The sequence below is a fragment of the Canis aureus genome, chromosome 16 (genome assembly GCF_053574225.1).
Source record: "Canis aureus isolate CA01 chromosome 16, VMU_Caureus_v.1.0, whole genome shotgun sequence".
NCBI lineage: Eukaryota > Metazoa > Chordata > Mammalia > Carnivora > Canidae > Canis > Canis aureus.
This window is the reverse complement of record NC_135626.1, coordinates 52,901,104-52,916,247: the sequence shown is the minus strand read 5'-3', so window position 1 is coordinate 52,916,247 and position 15,144 is coordinate 52,901,104. Positions and strand designations below refer to the sequence as shown.

At 38.3% G+C, this 15,144-nt stretch overlaps 2 long non-coding RNA genes across 2 annotated transcripts in view; one reads left to right on the top strand and one right to left on the bottom strand.

Moving 5' to 3' along the window:
* Positions 1–402, bottom strand: part of LOC144285388 (uncharacterized) — a 49,229-nt gene extending 48,827 nt beyond the window's left edge. Inside the window, exon 1 of the long non-coding RNA XR_013353658.1 lies at positions 80–402. This is a non-coding gene — a long non-coding RNA (uncharacterized LOC144285388). The remainder of the gene's footprint in view (positions 1–79) is intronic.
* Positions 1–15,144, top strand: part of LOC144286924 (uncharacterized) — a 1,061,786-nt gene that overhangs the window by 367,476 nt on the left and 679,166 nt on the right. The gene's annotated exons all lie outside the window — the stretch shown is intronic.

Genomic DNA, 15,144 nt, shown 5'->3' with positions numbered 1-15,144 from the left:
AGGGTTTGAGTTTATACTGCAAGTAACTCATTAAAACAAACCAACAGGAAACAGGCCAAAATTTACGGCTGTCACCCACCTTGCCTCTGGGATATGTAGAGGAGCTCCTGCTCAGGAAAGTCACCTTTTAACGTAGAAGAGAATTTGAAGAACGCAAGATACAAAGAACACCACTGTATCTTTGCCGGACCTCCTGAAGTTGCCAAGAGTGTCTCTGGAGCAAGAATTGATTCCTGCGACTCAAGGGACCTGCGAAGTCCTCCTGAGCCATGGACTGGTTAGGCAACTGGCACAGCCTGGTGTGGCGATGCAGAGAAGGGAGGGGCAGTTGCCCATGAGCCACTCTCAGGTGGGGCCACCAGGTAGTAAATATTGCACAGAAGCCTAACCACAATTACTAGCTAGTCCTTCATAACATATATTACTCTGTGTACTCTCTTTGTGATTATTCATATTTGCCCAGAAACTTAAAAGCCAGAAATGACTAAAAGGTGGCACATGTATCCACTATTTCAAAATCCATGAATCGGGTTGTTCCAGAAGCATTTCATCAGCTTCCTTTTGTGTGTGTGTGTGTGTGTGTGTGTGTGTGTAATTCTGACAGAGTTAGCAGTGGCAAAGTTCTGGAGAAAGCAAAGCTTGCTTCTAGTGTGTCCTACTCCCTAGTATTGAGAACTCATATTATTTCCCTTTAGCTTTATGTATGTGCTTCTGGATTCCTAGCTGAGTTCACACTTCCTAGCAAAACTTTCTAGAATTTTCCAAAGTTCTAAGTTCCTCACTCTAACCCATTAACTCTGAATATTCCATTGCTGTTTATTCTTTCAACCTTCTCTCTGTTGACGGATGACAATCATATATCTTTAATGTGCGAAAGGATTTTTGTCAGTTTTAAATATGAATATGTTTCCTTATTGAAATTTCTCAGGGAAAAATATCCTAATCACACTGTTTATTAGAAATTGAAAGACAAGACCTAGTGAAATTTAGGAATAGAAAGGACTTTGGCGATTGGGAGGGAAATTGAGCCCTTAGATGATATTCAATAATATGGAATCAGTGGACGTTCATTCTGCTAAAAATTCATGCCTCTCTCTCTTCTCTCACCCTCTCTCTTCCCATCTCTTTCTCTCTCAGTAAACCTGTAAGGTTAGTAATTTGTATACTCATCCTTTTAAACCTAGAGAATACAATGTTTCTGAATTATACAATGTTTCCCAATAAATTTTGCTGTTTGTGTAATTTAAAATAAGTATTAATTTTAAAAATTAATACTATGTGCAGAACGAGTCTAAATCATCATAAATATATCTGCATAAATTACTTCCTTCCAGTTCAGTCTGTGTAAGCACATAATACCATGCAAATTTCCTTTCTGGCAGCATATTTATACACATACACACAAAAATGCATTCAATTTTGCTTTCCTGGAGACCTGGAAAATACCTGGCTGGTATTTTCTAATACCTGTCTGGCTCCTAAAAATAAATCAGTGATAGATAGATGATAGATAGATAGATAGATAATAGATGAATCCTCTCTGACTATCCAGCTGTGCATTACAGTATTTTAGTACTTAGAGACATGACATAAACAAGAATAATGTGAATTGCTATTTCACCACAAATGTGATTGTCTCATTCTGGATCTGTTGCTATGACATTGGTCATAAGAAAATCATAAATGAAAAAGTGTACAGACATATAAATTAGAAATTGAAAGATGGGCTGCTTGTTTTCTCTAGTTTTTTTTTTTTCTTGATTCATTTATCTGTTGGATCTGTGGGATTATTTCACTTCCAAGAAGAATATTGTGGTTATTCTAACTCCAAAGGATACGATATTGGAAAAACATTAAGCTACAATATTTTCCTTATCTAAATACTATTATTGTTAATGATGATCACTGTTTACTGTTATTCAAAAATCCAATTTGACTATGAGTATACCTAATTTGCATTCCTCTACTCTGTGTTTCCCCTTTGCCATCAGAAGGAAGGATTGGATCATTTACTCTCTAAATTTGGATGTGGAAAATTATCTGGAAGAAAATATTTTTAAAATTCCAGGGATACCAGTTTATATCTGTAATCATAGATATTTTCCCTGAGTTTTGAAATGAAGCAGTACAGAGCTAAGTGTGTATATGAAAATCCAAAAATTATTACTAGAAAAACCTATCATTTCTGTCTCCTACTGTAGCAATTGGCTAAAAGTAAATATTTGTTTACTCAGTAATTTATTTAAAATCCACTAAAAAAAGGAACTTGGGTTTTAGAGCAAGCTTTTGGTTTATTAAACAAACTCCCATCTGGCCACAAAGTTCTTTGTACCTGCTTAAGGACATTCCCAAAAAAGATGAAAAATAAGCTTTGTTTTTTCAAGTCTACCCATTTAGGGAAACCTGCATGCAACCGAAACTAAATTGTTAAATTTTTAATTATGAAAAAGGTTTAATGTTTTTATAGGAGATCCCACTGCATTAAGGTTTTGGCCTTCAATACAGGCCCTGAGGAATGCTTTATTGTGATTTCAGGCGGGGATCGCAGATGACACTTTATCAATCAGTCTGCCAGCAAAATCTCACATTCATGTCGAGGAATACAGACTCTCAACCCCTGACCTCCATAGAGATCCTTAAACCAGCAAGAGAAGACGCTTTTGTCTCCATGCTAAAATACTGAAGGTTTATGGACTGATAGATTTGATTCTCCATATCTTGGAGAGCAAGGGGAAGTAGGTAGTATCTTAGAGAGAAAGAGGTAGTAGGTAGTATGTGGAGGAAGGAGGAAGAGAAAGGATGGAGGGAGAGAAAAACAGCCTTAATTCATGTGAATCATTAAAAAACACAATGAGTATCTCATGCAGAGGAAAACTGGTTTTCATATAGGCACACATATGCATATAGGCACATAATTGTGTATATCTATTTACCTATATTTATATTTATATCTATATAATTTATTTCTCTTCAAAGAGGTAGATTTGACCACAAGAAGCTTGGGCTACCATGGAAGTCTTAAGACCCTCAAGGAAGAAAAGCTTTATTGGGTGCTTTCTTTAGAACAGTGTTTCTCGGGTGGGGGTGACTGGGTGATGGGTACTGAGGGGAGGACTTGATGGGATGAGCATTGGGTGATATTCTGTATGTTGGTAAATTGAACACCAATAAAAAATAAATTTATTAAAAAAAACAGTGTTTCTCAAGCTTTAAAGTACATACAGATGAATTGAAAATTTGAAATTGCTGTAAGCAAGTTTGAATTGAGACCTGAGAATTTGCATTTTTAAACCCTACACCCCCTGCCTCCCCCTGGAGGTGGTCTTGCTGTTGTGTCTTGGATCTCACTTTAAACGCCAAAGCTGAGAAGACCAAAAGGACCTCAATAGAGAGAATATAGGGAAACACTTACTGTCTCCCCAAAATAGACTTCCTTTCCCCTCATGGTAGGTTTATTCTTAGTCAAGCAGCAGTTCATAGCATCTGTCTAGTAAGACTTTACCTTGACAACCACTCTGGGATCCTAACAAACAGGATAGAGAAAGCCATACCTCTCAGCTCCCTCTTCTTCCTCACGGTCTTCATGTTCTCCTGGAGTCAGGCTTAGGGAGTGATGGCTGAGAGTCGTGAATTATCAATTCACCTGTGCACAAAGGCAAGCAAGCCAGGGTGCACCTCGGGCTTCTTCGTGGGCCCGGGTGCAGAAAGACACCTCAGTTAAACACTCAACTAAACACTGGACACCTCGGTTACACTTTTATTCCATTGTAATTAAACTACCTCCTTATATGGGCAACACTATTTTAATGAAACAAACTGCCACACTGGGTAAGCAATCAAGGGCTGTAGAGATTTCTCTGTGTGACGTCAATCTACACTTAAAACTACATGCCAAAACTTTGGTTTCAGAAAAGTGGAAACCCAGGAATACCTGGGTGGCTCAGTTGGTAAAGCATCTGTTTTCGGCCCAGGTCATGATCTCAGGGTTCTGGGATCTAGCCTGGCATCAGGCTCGCGTTCTCTCTCTCAAATAAATAAATAAAATCTTAAAAAAAAAGAAAAAAAGTGGACACCCATCTCAATCTGCCAGGAGCAGATGGGCTTTTTGAGAAATTCCCATAACCTAATTTTGGAGGAGAAAACTGAAGAAGGCCTTCCCTTGATCAAAAGCTATGCTCTGTCCCCACTCACAAGGGTTTGCAAACCTTCGAATATGCTGTGGGTTCTCCCCCCTGGGTATGAATTCTTACTCGAGATTTTCAAAGCCAGCTAGGTACGAGGTATCACCAGAGGTGTTTTCTCTTCAAATGACCAAGTTGTCAACCTCCTACTGTAACTCATTTTGCTCTAATGTTCCCCCTGGCATACAACTCCTCCCCAAACTTTTTTTTTTTAATTGAAGTTCGATTTGCCAACATACAGTATAACACCCAGTGCTCCCCAAACTTCCACAACCTCTAAATTAAGGATTTCTGTCTTGCTCTGCAGAATGCCAATAGCCTCAATAGTGGAACTGAGTCACTCTGCTGGTCAACATTCTCTTCCCATGCTGTCTGATGGCTACAGATGGTCTGTTGGGGAGCTGTCTCTTGCTGACCTGGCTCCATAGAAGTCTGCGGGAATTCTGGGGGAAGGCAGTGGAAGGAGCAGAAAGGCTGATTAAGCCATCGCTTACATTGATTTAGTAGCCAGCAACTTCAGCTGATGCTTTATCAACTCTTAAGTTCAGACCCTGGCTGGAAACTGAGTCATTTATCAAGGAGGATTAGAAAATGCAAAGGGTCCATAAATTTCACAGACTGATTCTTGTTATCTCCAGAGATTTTCCTGTCACTTAAAAATGATGTCTGGGGTACAATTTGCATCTAAAATGGCCTTGGAAAGAGGCAAAAGGCCAGTACTTCAAACTAATGAATCCTCAGGTTACAGAGAAATGCTCCTGGCCAAATAAAGCAAACCACAGTCTGCCATGTTCCAATCGAACCAACCTGAATCAGCAGCAACCTTGCTCATGGACTTGAGCTTCTTTCTTCCTGGAGAAAGACTATTTCCCTCCTACCCCCCACAAAATTCACATTAAGTAGAAGTAAAGGTAGCATACGGAGAATAGGAAAACAGGGTGGTGTATACCAAGAACACTTGGGTCCTAATTTCAGCAAGGCCAACACATAGCTCTGGGATGGTAGACAAGTCACAGTTTTCTCTTTGGATTTTCACTATTTAGAAAGCTGGATATCCTAAGTCCTTTCTGTAGAATTACTGTACCAGGTCTTTTCTTCCTGCTCCAAGACTGTAACAGTCTATGATCTTATAAGAGAGGAATGGCTAGTGATTTTTCTTAATGAATTAAGTAAGATGTTCAACCTCCTTTCCTATAGAGTAGGAAAATGAATATTCAATGCTTTTTAACCTCTTAAAATATGTTCTTTAGAGTTTTTCATGTCTTCCTCATACCAATCACAGGTTATTTGAAGGTTATATCTAGTGTGACATCACATCTTGCAGATCACTCCATCAATGTGTGTGTGTGTGCACGTGCACATGTCTATATACACTTTTCCAGATAAACTTCTCTAAGTCATACTTCTAAAAGAGGAAAGACATGTTATACGCATGTGAAAACATTATTTGGGTGCTATTATTATGGGCTCATGCTAGAGTGTGAGCTGCAAAGTTGTGTATGCTGAAATGCGTGATTCTTTTGCTTGAGGATTGTGACAAGGGTTCATTTAGATGTGAGAAATGTTGCAGCCTCAGTGGATTTTCAGTATTTGGGTTTGTTTTAAATATTTTATTTATTTATTCATGAGAGACAGACAGACAGAGAGGAAGAGACACAGGCAGAGGGAGAAACAGGCTCCATGCAGGGAGCCTGATTCGGGGACTTGATCCTGGGACTCCAAGATCATGCCCTGAGCCAAAGGCAGGCGCTAAACCACTGAGCCACCCAGGGATGCCCAGGATTTTCAATATTTGAATAGACAAAATAGTAATAGCCTGATAGCATTGAGAGAGACATTTTTTTTACAGGCAAAACTTGAAGAAATAGAAGGCTGCTTCTTGAAAGTAACATTTTATAAGTTACGATATATTTGTATTCTAGAGATATTGATTCCAGTAACTGACTTTTCATTCAGATTCATTCTCCTTAGGGAAGCCTATGAAGATATCAAATATTATCCTATAAAACCCCAAAAGGACAACATAAAATGTATATGTAATAGAGATTCTCTTCTGAGGCCATTTCAATGGCAAGATATGTTATTAGGCATTTCCAGCTAACAAATAAGAGACACCCGGGATATAGGAGCATGTGTTTTGAAAAAGGATTAAGAAAAAAGCAAAAAAGCTTGGGTATATTTTCTGCAAACAAAATAATTATTTGGGACAAATTATTGTTTTAGTTCCTCCACATCCAGTAACTGCTCCCCCCATGAAAAAACCAACTGGTTTCATGGTTAGAGACAGCATCTATGAGACCTTAAATGAAAGAACAGTTGACCCCTACGCAATGTGAGGGGTAGCAGCACTGACCCCCTGAGCTTTTGAAAAGCCAAGTATAAGTTTTGACTCCCCTAAAGCGTAACTACCAATAGCCTACTGTTGACTAGGAGTCTCAACAATAACAGTCAATTAATATGTATTTTGTATGTTATATATATCATACACTGTATTCTTACAATCATATACATATTCTTACAATCAAATAAGCTAGAGAGAAGAAAATGCTACTAATAGCATCAGAAGGAAGAAAAAATATTTACTGAACTGTACCACATTTATATGAAAAAATCTGTGTAAAAGTGCACCTACACAGTTCAAACCTGTTTTGTTAAAGTGTCAACTCGTAACGTATGATCATTTTGCAGTTTTCCAAAGTCATCAATTTAGACCTTTTACCTCACCTCATCAATTGTCTGCCCTTATTAGCTTTCCCACTAGAAAGTGTTCCTTTTCCAAGTGGCAATTGTACATTATAAACTTACTGAGTTACTGCTATCACCAATTTCCTTTTTCATTGCACGCACTTGCTCGTACGGAACTACAGCAGTGTCTGCTAAAACTGAGTTATATTTTGTGTATGTAGTGTCAGCAAACAACACTTCATATGGGTGACCAGCCAGGGGTCACAGCCTTGTTGTGCTCTCATGGGTTCAATTTTCGAGTGGTCTGGTTGCTTCTCCTCTAGCAAGAGGGTCACAGTAATGATTCTTGTAGTATGCAACATTTTTCTCCACATTTTCTATTTTACATAATATGTAATGCCATCTCATTGTTTTGAATCAAAGACCTGACATGGTCCAGTTCAATGAACTCAGCATATTTGACATCCTGATACACTTTATCTACCTGCGAGCATTGTTAAAGTACAGTGTGAGTGTAAACCATCCTCAGAAGCAAATAATTCTTGACTTAAACCTGGAGGAAGTTTTTAGCGATGTAGCCTAAAGCCATTTGTCTAGAGAGGAGTTTGTCATTTTAGGGCTCAAGCCAATGCTTTAATTCCTCTTATTATAGAAATATCTTGGGTATACAGTATGTTGAAAGGTCAGAAAAGGTGAATCTGAGAAAGTAGACTATGACATTGGGGCAAGACTAGAGGAGATCCCAGAGTTGTCTTGGATGTTGTGCCTGAGACCATGTTTTTGCTTTTACTAGAAGAAAGACTGATCCTATTGGTGAAAGTGTACGCCAGATAAAGTTAAAATTTTGCAGTGTTCTCTTAAATTTCAAAGTGTAAGTAGCTTGGTTCACCTACCTGCCTGTTAGTCTAATATGTTATTCCTAGATAAGACAAACTCTAAGGGGCAACTATCTACAGTTTGAAGATTGAAAACATAGGATTCTTAAACTCTTCTTATGTCATTTAGTTGATGCTAGTTCCTTTGGAAATAAAGGACTCCTCACTCTGTAAAATGTAAGTTTCATGCATTTTAGAATCTCTATTTTAAAAGAACAGATGCCCAAAGCTCATCTCCGATTCTGAATTGTCTTCCACCTTGACTCTCTAAACTCATCACACTCAGTTGAAATTTCACATCTTCTATATTTTCTTACTTCAATTAAGGAGTGTGACTAAGTCCCAGTTCCATGGTTTCTTAGCACCATGTGCAAATTGCTATTTTATATATATATATATTTTTATCACATTGCACCGTAAGTATTTGTTTTATGTCTGTGCTTTCAGTGAGGACCGCATCGACCAGATCAGGAATTTTTCCATAAATATTCATTTGTTTGTTTATTCACCAATGATATTTTTAGGCCTTTGCATTTAGGCCTAGGGAAATAAAGGTAATCAAAATATTATCAACAGAATATAATAATAATTGTTACATTATAGTCATTTATCAGCAGTTAAGTGAATAAAGAAAGGAAAAGTGGGTGGATTAGTTACTTGCCTGCAAGCACCATGTGGATAGTGGTTAACCCCACCATAGGCAATAGAAGACCTGGGACATGATAGATAATTATAAATATTTCTTTTTTTTTTAGATAATTATAAATATTTCTTAAATGATGTTGAATAAATGAAGAACAGATCATTAAGGTATTTTCAAGTCAAAAGCCATATTCTCTTTAAAAAAGCTTTCTTTCTTCCTTCTCTTCCTTTTTTTTCTCTTACATTGTACATTTCATCTAGATCATTTGCACTTTGCATCATAGTCAATACTAGCCTCATACTATCAACAAACACTCACAGAGGACTACCAGTTTGTTCAATTAGGGTTTTTCAAATCAAATGTATTTATGTCATTGTCCTTGTTCTACTTTGATATGAAAAGGAAGTGTCTGGTTACCATTGTAAATTCCATTGGGTATTTGATTGCTAACACATAACACTGAACATTTTCTCTCTGACCATTTCTCTGCTCTAAAGCAGATCATTAAATTGCTCCCAGGCAGAAAGAACACGGACCAGAACAGCAGGGCACTTTTGTAATAAGACCTTGTAAATTGAAAGCCCTGGATACCTTTCCCACTGTGAGAACCCATGGAGACTGGTTCCTTTTAACATTGCATTAATAGGCTCTTCAGACCCAGTTAATTAAAGACAGTATATCTAGGCAGGCTCTCATAGGCATGGCAACACTTAAAAACCAGTTCTTATCTTTAGATATTTTTCCCTTCTTGAAGCTTATGTTGGTCACCAAGATTTGGTTTACCCAAATCTTCCAAACTCAGTCTCCCTCTTATGCATAGAGCCACGGACTTGAAATGGCCTGTTTTAATCATCCAATCATGTGCTTGAACTTATACATGTTTTTCACAACAAAGTCGGATGTGAGGAGCATCTAGCTATGATTAACCAAGTCCATTTATTAAATCCCTGCTGGTTAAAGGAAAGGCTTATAATTGCAAATATCACGGACCTACAGTTACAAACTGAGGGCCTGCTGAGAAACGCAGACCATAATGTAGAGGTGTCATTAAAACCTCCAAGTCAGTTGAGGTAGTTAATCACTCAATTAGACTCTCATTATCATCTGCCCCGAATCAAAAAGCCTTCCCGCAGTCAAGGAGGGGTTGTAACCAGTCACTTTGACAGGTGATCCCCTCCTCAAATACAATGGCTACAATAGGCCTTGGAGGAGATATCAGCAGGACGTGGCCTGTATCTAAGCTGAAGCAGAGGCCCAGGGAGCTTAGACAGCCCTAGCTGAGCAGATCAAAGGCCGGGAAACAGCTGATCCCAGACTGGCTGGTGTCAGCCTGGAGTTTCCTCTGTCAAAGGCAGATGGAGAACCAACTTATTGATTGCTGGCCTCAATATTCGGCCTGGAATAAAAGGCCTGGCCTGGGGGAATATTCACGAGGAATGTCTGGCTTTGGAGGCCACGGCAGCACAGATATTAAGAATCCACTACCCCTCCCTTCAGAGAAGGACTCCTTAAGAAAACCAAGGGCGAATTTGTGATTTTTCCACCACACAGTGGCATATGAAGAAGTTACAACTAGCAGTTGGTACAGTTTAAGGCATGGCTCTGATCCACTTAAATGTTTTTCAAATGCAGAGCTGGTCTTCCTGAGTGAGACTGTTCACTGGGGATCCCAATATCCCAATAACCAACTGAGGGTTCCATGGGCCAAGCAACACCATAAACGAAGGCTGAACACGTAACCAGCAACATTTCCAAAATATCTGAAATGTAATAAAATAGGGAGGCTTATATTGTCCTGATATAACATTCTAACCTCTTCCCTAAAGAGTCAAATGCTCACCAAAGCTTATAGTTGAATGCATAGAGAATGGAAAGTCTCCAAGCAAGAGGCACAGATGGATTCTTGGATATTCAGAATAGAATTTGTCAAGTGTGACTGTATTCGTTATTAAGTCTGGTAAGTCAAGTAAAAAGATTTTGGACTGATGCTGTCTTTAAAATAACTTTTCAGTCCTTATCCACCCATTTAAAACTGGGGTCTCTCTTCATGAATCAAATCTCAAACCCTGTAGTGATTTGATCACATTACTTCATCATCAGTGAGTTTCCTAATTCCACCTCTTAACAGGAGAGCATGGGATTTTTTTTTTCCAGTGCTTTTTAGCATAGGACCTTTTCTTTTCTTTTTTTTAAATTATTTTTTAAAGATTTTATTTATTTATTCATGAGAGACGGGGGGCGGGGGGGGGAGGCAGAGACACAGGCAGAGGGAGAAGCAGGCTCCACGCAAGGAGCCTGACGTGGGACTCGATCCCAGGTCTCCAGGATCCCGCAGCATGGGAAATTTTCCTTAGAATTTGAGGGCATAGTGGATTGTCTTGGTAAACAGGCTCAGTTGATTTTATTTTTTCCCGCCTTTCTTTAAAATGCTGAGTTTTTTTGCAAGAGTTCCTTTAGCATTAGTGAATTTTTGTCAAGCTAAAAGTCTTTAGAAATATCTGTCAAATCAATCACTCTAAAGGTTTGTGTGCTTTGCGTTTTGCAAAATAACTTATTTACATTTTTATTGGCAATAAGTCTGAGATTCATTTATCTGTGTTTAATAATCTCTTAATTTACAGTATCTTTAGCTTCACGGAAATACTGTGAAAATAGCACCAACTTCCCTTATAACCCACATCTTGTTTTTCTCGTGTTAACATCTTATATCAGCATAGCATATTTGTCACAATTAATGAACCGATATTGATAGATTATTTTAAATTAAAGTCCATTCTTGACTGAGATTGCTTCACTTTTTATTAATGTCTATTCTGTTCCAGGATTCCAACCAAAGTATTGTTACATTTAGCTGTTGTGACTCCTTAGGTTCCTCTTGGTTGTGAGTTTCTCAGACTTTCCTTGTTGTTGTTTTTAAGATTTATTTATTTATTTATTTATTTATTTATTTATTTATTTGTGTGTGTGTGTGTGTGTGTGTGAGAGAGAGAGAGCATGAGTGGGAGGCGTAGGAGAGACAATCTCAAGCAGACTTCTGCACTGAGCACAGAGCCCAACATGGGGCAGGATCTCACAACCCTGAGACCTGAGCCAAAACCAAGAGTTAGATGCTCAACCAGCTGTGCCATCCACATGCTCCAGATTTTCCTTGTTTTTGATGGTTTTGATAGTTTTGATGAGTACAGGTCAGCATTTTGTAGAATGCTCACCTATTGGCATTTCTCTTTTTTTTTTTTCATTATTAGACTGAAGTTATGGGTTTTTTGGAGGACATCTATAGAAACATACTCTCATACCAAGGATACATTTATCAACATGATTTATTTTTTTAAAGATTTTATTTATTTATTCATGAGAGACACACACACACACACACAGAGAGAGAGAGAGAGAGAGAGGCAGAGACACAGGCAGATGGAGAAGCAGGCTCCATGCAGGGAGCCCGACGTGGGACTCGATTCCGTGTCTCCAGGATCACACCTGGGCTGAAGGCAGCGCTAAACCACTGAGCCATCTAGGCTGCCCTATCAACATGATTTATTACTGTAGATATCTTGATTACCTGGGTGAAGTAGTGTTTGTCAGAATTCTTCACAGTCAAGTTACTCCTTTTTCCCCTTTCCACCCTATACTCATTGGAAGGAAGTCAGTATGGAGAGCCCACCCTTTAGGAGTGGGAGCTATGCCTCACTTTGTTGAGGGGGAATATGTACATCAATGTACATAATATGTACATAAATTATTTTAAATTCTTCTGAATGGGAAATTTGACTATTCTGTAATTATTTATTAAGTTACTTATTTATATCAGAAAGCACTCATGGATTTTTTTTTTATACTTTGTGAGCTATTAACCCAAAACTATCAACTAGTACCAGGCTTACTAACAGTCTTTTCTGCTTTTAATCATAAAGATTTAACTCATTTCCAAAGTTACTTAAATCAGTACTTTTTTTTTTAATCTCCTTGAGTAAGGTTGTTTCATACCTTTTAAGTAAAGGTGGGCTATATCCCGGAATCTCCTATATCTCCTGAATGATTCTGTTAAAGATCACTCTTCATGCTGAAAAGATCTTTGGGTTTTGACAAATACTTAGGCTCATGTATTTTTATTATACTTTTGTGCAAAATGGTGGTACTCCCCTAAAAAAGTTCTCATTGCTTCACCACCCAATTCCACCTTTTTGGCAAATACTGATCTGTATATTACCTCTACAGTTTTGTCACTTCCAGAATGTCATATAAATGGAAACAGACAATGTGTAGCCTTTACCGACTGGCTCTTTTTCACTTAGCAAAATGCATTTAAAAATCAACTACGTGTGGCTTAATAGCCCGTTCCTTTTTATTACCAAATAGTATTAGCTTTATGGATAAAACACAGTTTATGCATATATTTATTGAAGGATTGCTTGTACTTTTTGACAACTCTGAAGAAATCTGCTATAAATATGCATATTCTTGCTTTGGATAGCTGTACATTTTCAGTCAGTTGGGTAATTACCTAGGAGCATGACTGCAGGGCTATAGGTTGAGACTCGGGTTAGCTTTGTAGGAAAATGCCAAACTGTCTTCCAAAATGACCGCACCAGTTTGCATCCCTGACCAGCAATCAACAATGAGAGTTTCTGTAATTCTTTTTCCTTACCAACATTAGTATTATCAGGGTTTTTTTTTGTTTTGTTTTGTTTTGTTTTGTTTTGTTTTTGGATTTTAGCCCTTGTAACATGTGTGGAATGGTCTCTTACTGTTATTTTATTTTGCATTTCTCTAATGATTAATGATGCTGAATATTTTCACATAATTATTTCCTGTCTTTATATCTCTCTGGTAATGTATCTGTTGGATCTTTGGCTTATTTATTAATTGAGGTTTTTTTTATTATTGAGGTGAAGAGAAGTTCTTTTTTTTTAAGATTTTATTTATTTATTCATGTGAGACACAGAGAGAAACAGAGAGGCAGAGACACAGGCAGAGGGAGAAGCAGCCTCCATGCAGGGAGCCTGACGTGGGACTCGATCCCAGGTCTCCAGGATCATACCCTGGGCCGAAGGTGGCACTAAACCACTAAGCCACCCAGGCTGCCCAAGAAGTTCTTTATATATCTTGGGTACACATCCTTTACCAGATGTGTATTTTACATAAAAGCTTGTCTGTGGTTTACCTTTGTTTTCTTAACCATGTATTTCCCAATGCAGAAGTTCTGCATTTTAATGAAGCCCAAATTATTATTATTTTTCTTTTGCAGATCAACCTGTTTTGATTGAATGCTAAGAATTGTGAAGAATATGAACCCGTGAAGGGATTTCCTATCCCCTCCATAAGCTTTAACTTTCAATTGGAACAAAAAAGCAGACATACTCTATAGTTTCTGTCTTAGTGACATTTGAATAGATTGTCATTAAGTTGACTTACATAAAATGTATACAAATGTCATTTCAGCAATTCTACAGAAATTATTTCCAGTCACCCACTCCTTTTAATGTATAGCTGTCCCTAATCATTTGGTCTTCCTCTTTATTCCCCTTTCAAGTGCCTTCTTTGAAAATATCTTCAGTAATTTTTTTATTTACTTCTCTACACATCTACTCAAAACAGAAGGAAATAAAACAATATTTTTCAGTGTTGGAAGATCTAAACATAAGCAAAGCACCTATTACATACTGTAGAATCTAACAAGCAATTGCTAAGTGGTGTTATTATAAATGACAGTGACACATAAATGATAAGATACCTGTACTGTGCCCATGTGTTTATTTGGCCCTAGAAGTCAGGGGTCAATATAAGCCTACATGAGGAACCACTAGGATTGGACATTGAAGTATACACATCATGACACCATGGTTGAGGGTAAAGGTTCCAGCTCCGGGTTTCCCAGGTTTCTATGCCATCTCTGCCACTTATTTTACTCAATGACAGTGGGAAAATTCATCTTGTTATGCCCCCATTTTCTTCATCTGTGAAATGGTTGCTGATAGTACCATCCTCCTAAGGGATTGTTAGAGGATTAAGTTAGTTAATGCATATAATCCTTAGGAGAATGGCTGTCAATAATTGGGTGCTACCTAACTATTTACTAGTGTTTTTTTAATTATTATTATTAGTGTGGCTTTCCAAGAGTATAAAGCACCTTCCTGTAATCATTGTTTGCTAGCAGTTTACAGCATCAGGGTATACGAACCCTTTACCTTTAAAAGTCTTAAGATCCTCCCATAGAGTTTGCTACTAAAAACTATTTTTCTTCCCTTCCACTGAGAGTAGAAATGCGTGGTGAACGTGGTGGTGGTGGGAGTGCAGTGGGAACATGGAGCTTGTTTTGAGCCACGACTCCCTGCTGGAGAGTACAGGAGAGGCCCGGATGGGGGTAGCTGTTGAGGCAGTGATGTATGACAAATGACTTGTTGCGGCAATGGATCATCAGAGCCTGGCTACACTGGTGACATGTCACAGTCATATATCATCAGAGCAGTGCCCGGCAGGAGCAGCAGCCTGGAAACCACCCTGCCCCATAAATTTTAATACAGCCAAATAAGAGAGCTGTAATTTTCTTTTCTTCTAAATTAAAGATTGACACTGGGGAAAGGAGGGACAGAGGAGTCTTTCATATGACCCAGTTGCTTTTCAAACACCCCTAAGGCACTAGGGTCCTCTGCTGATAGGCACTATCACCATTGCTCTGCTTGCATGAAAAAAAAAAAAATCCGGGTACCTTGGTTTAACTTAACTAGACTGCCCCAATCTCTGACCTGGCAGTCTGCCC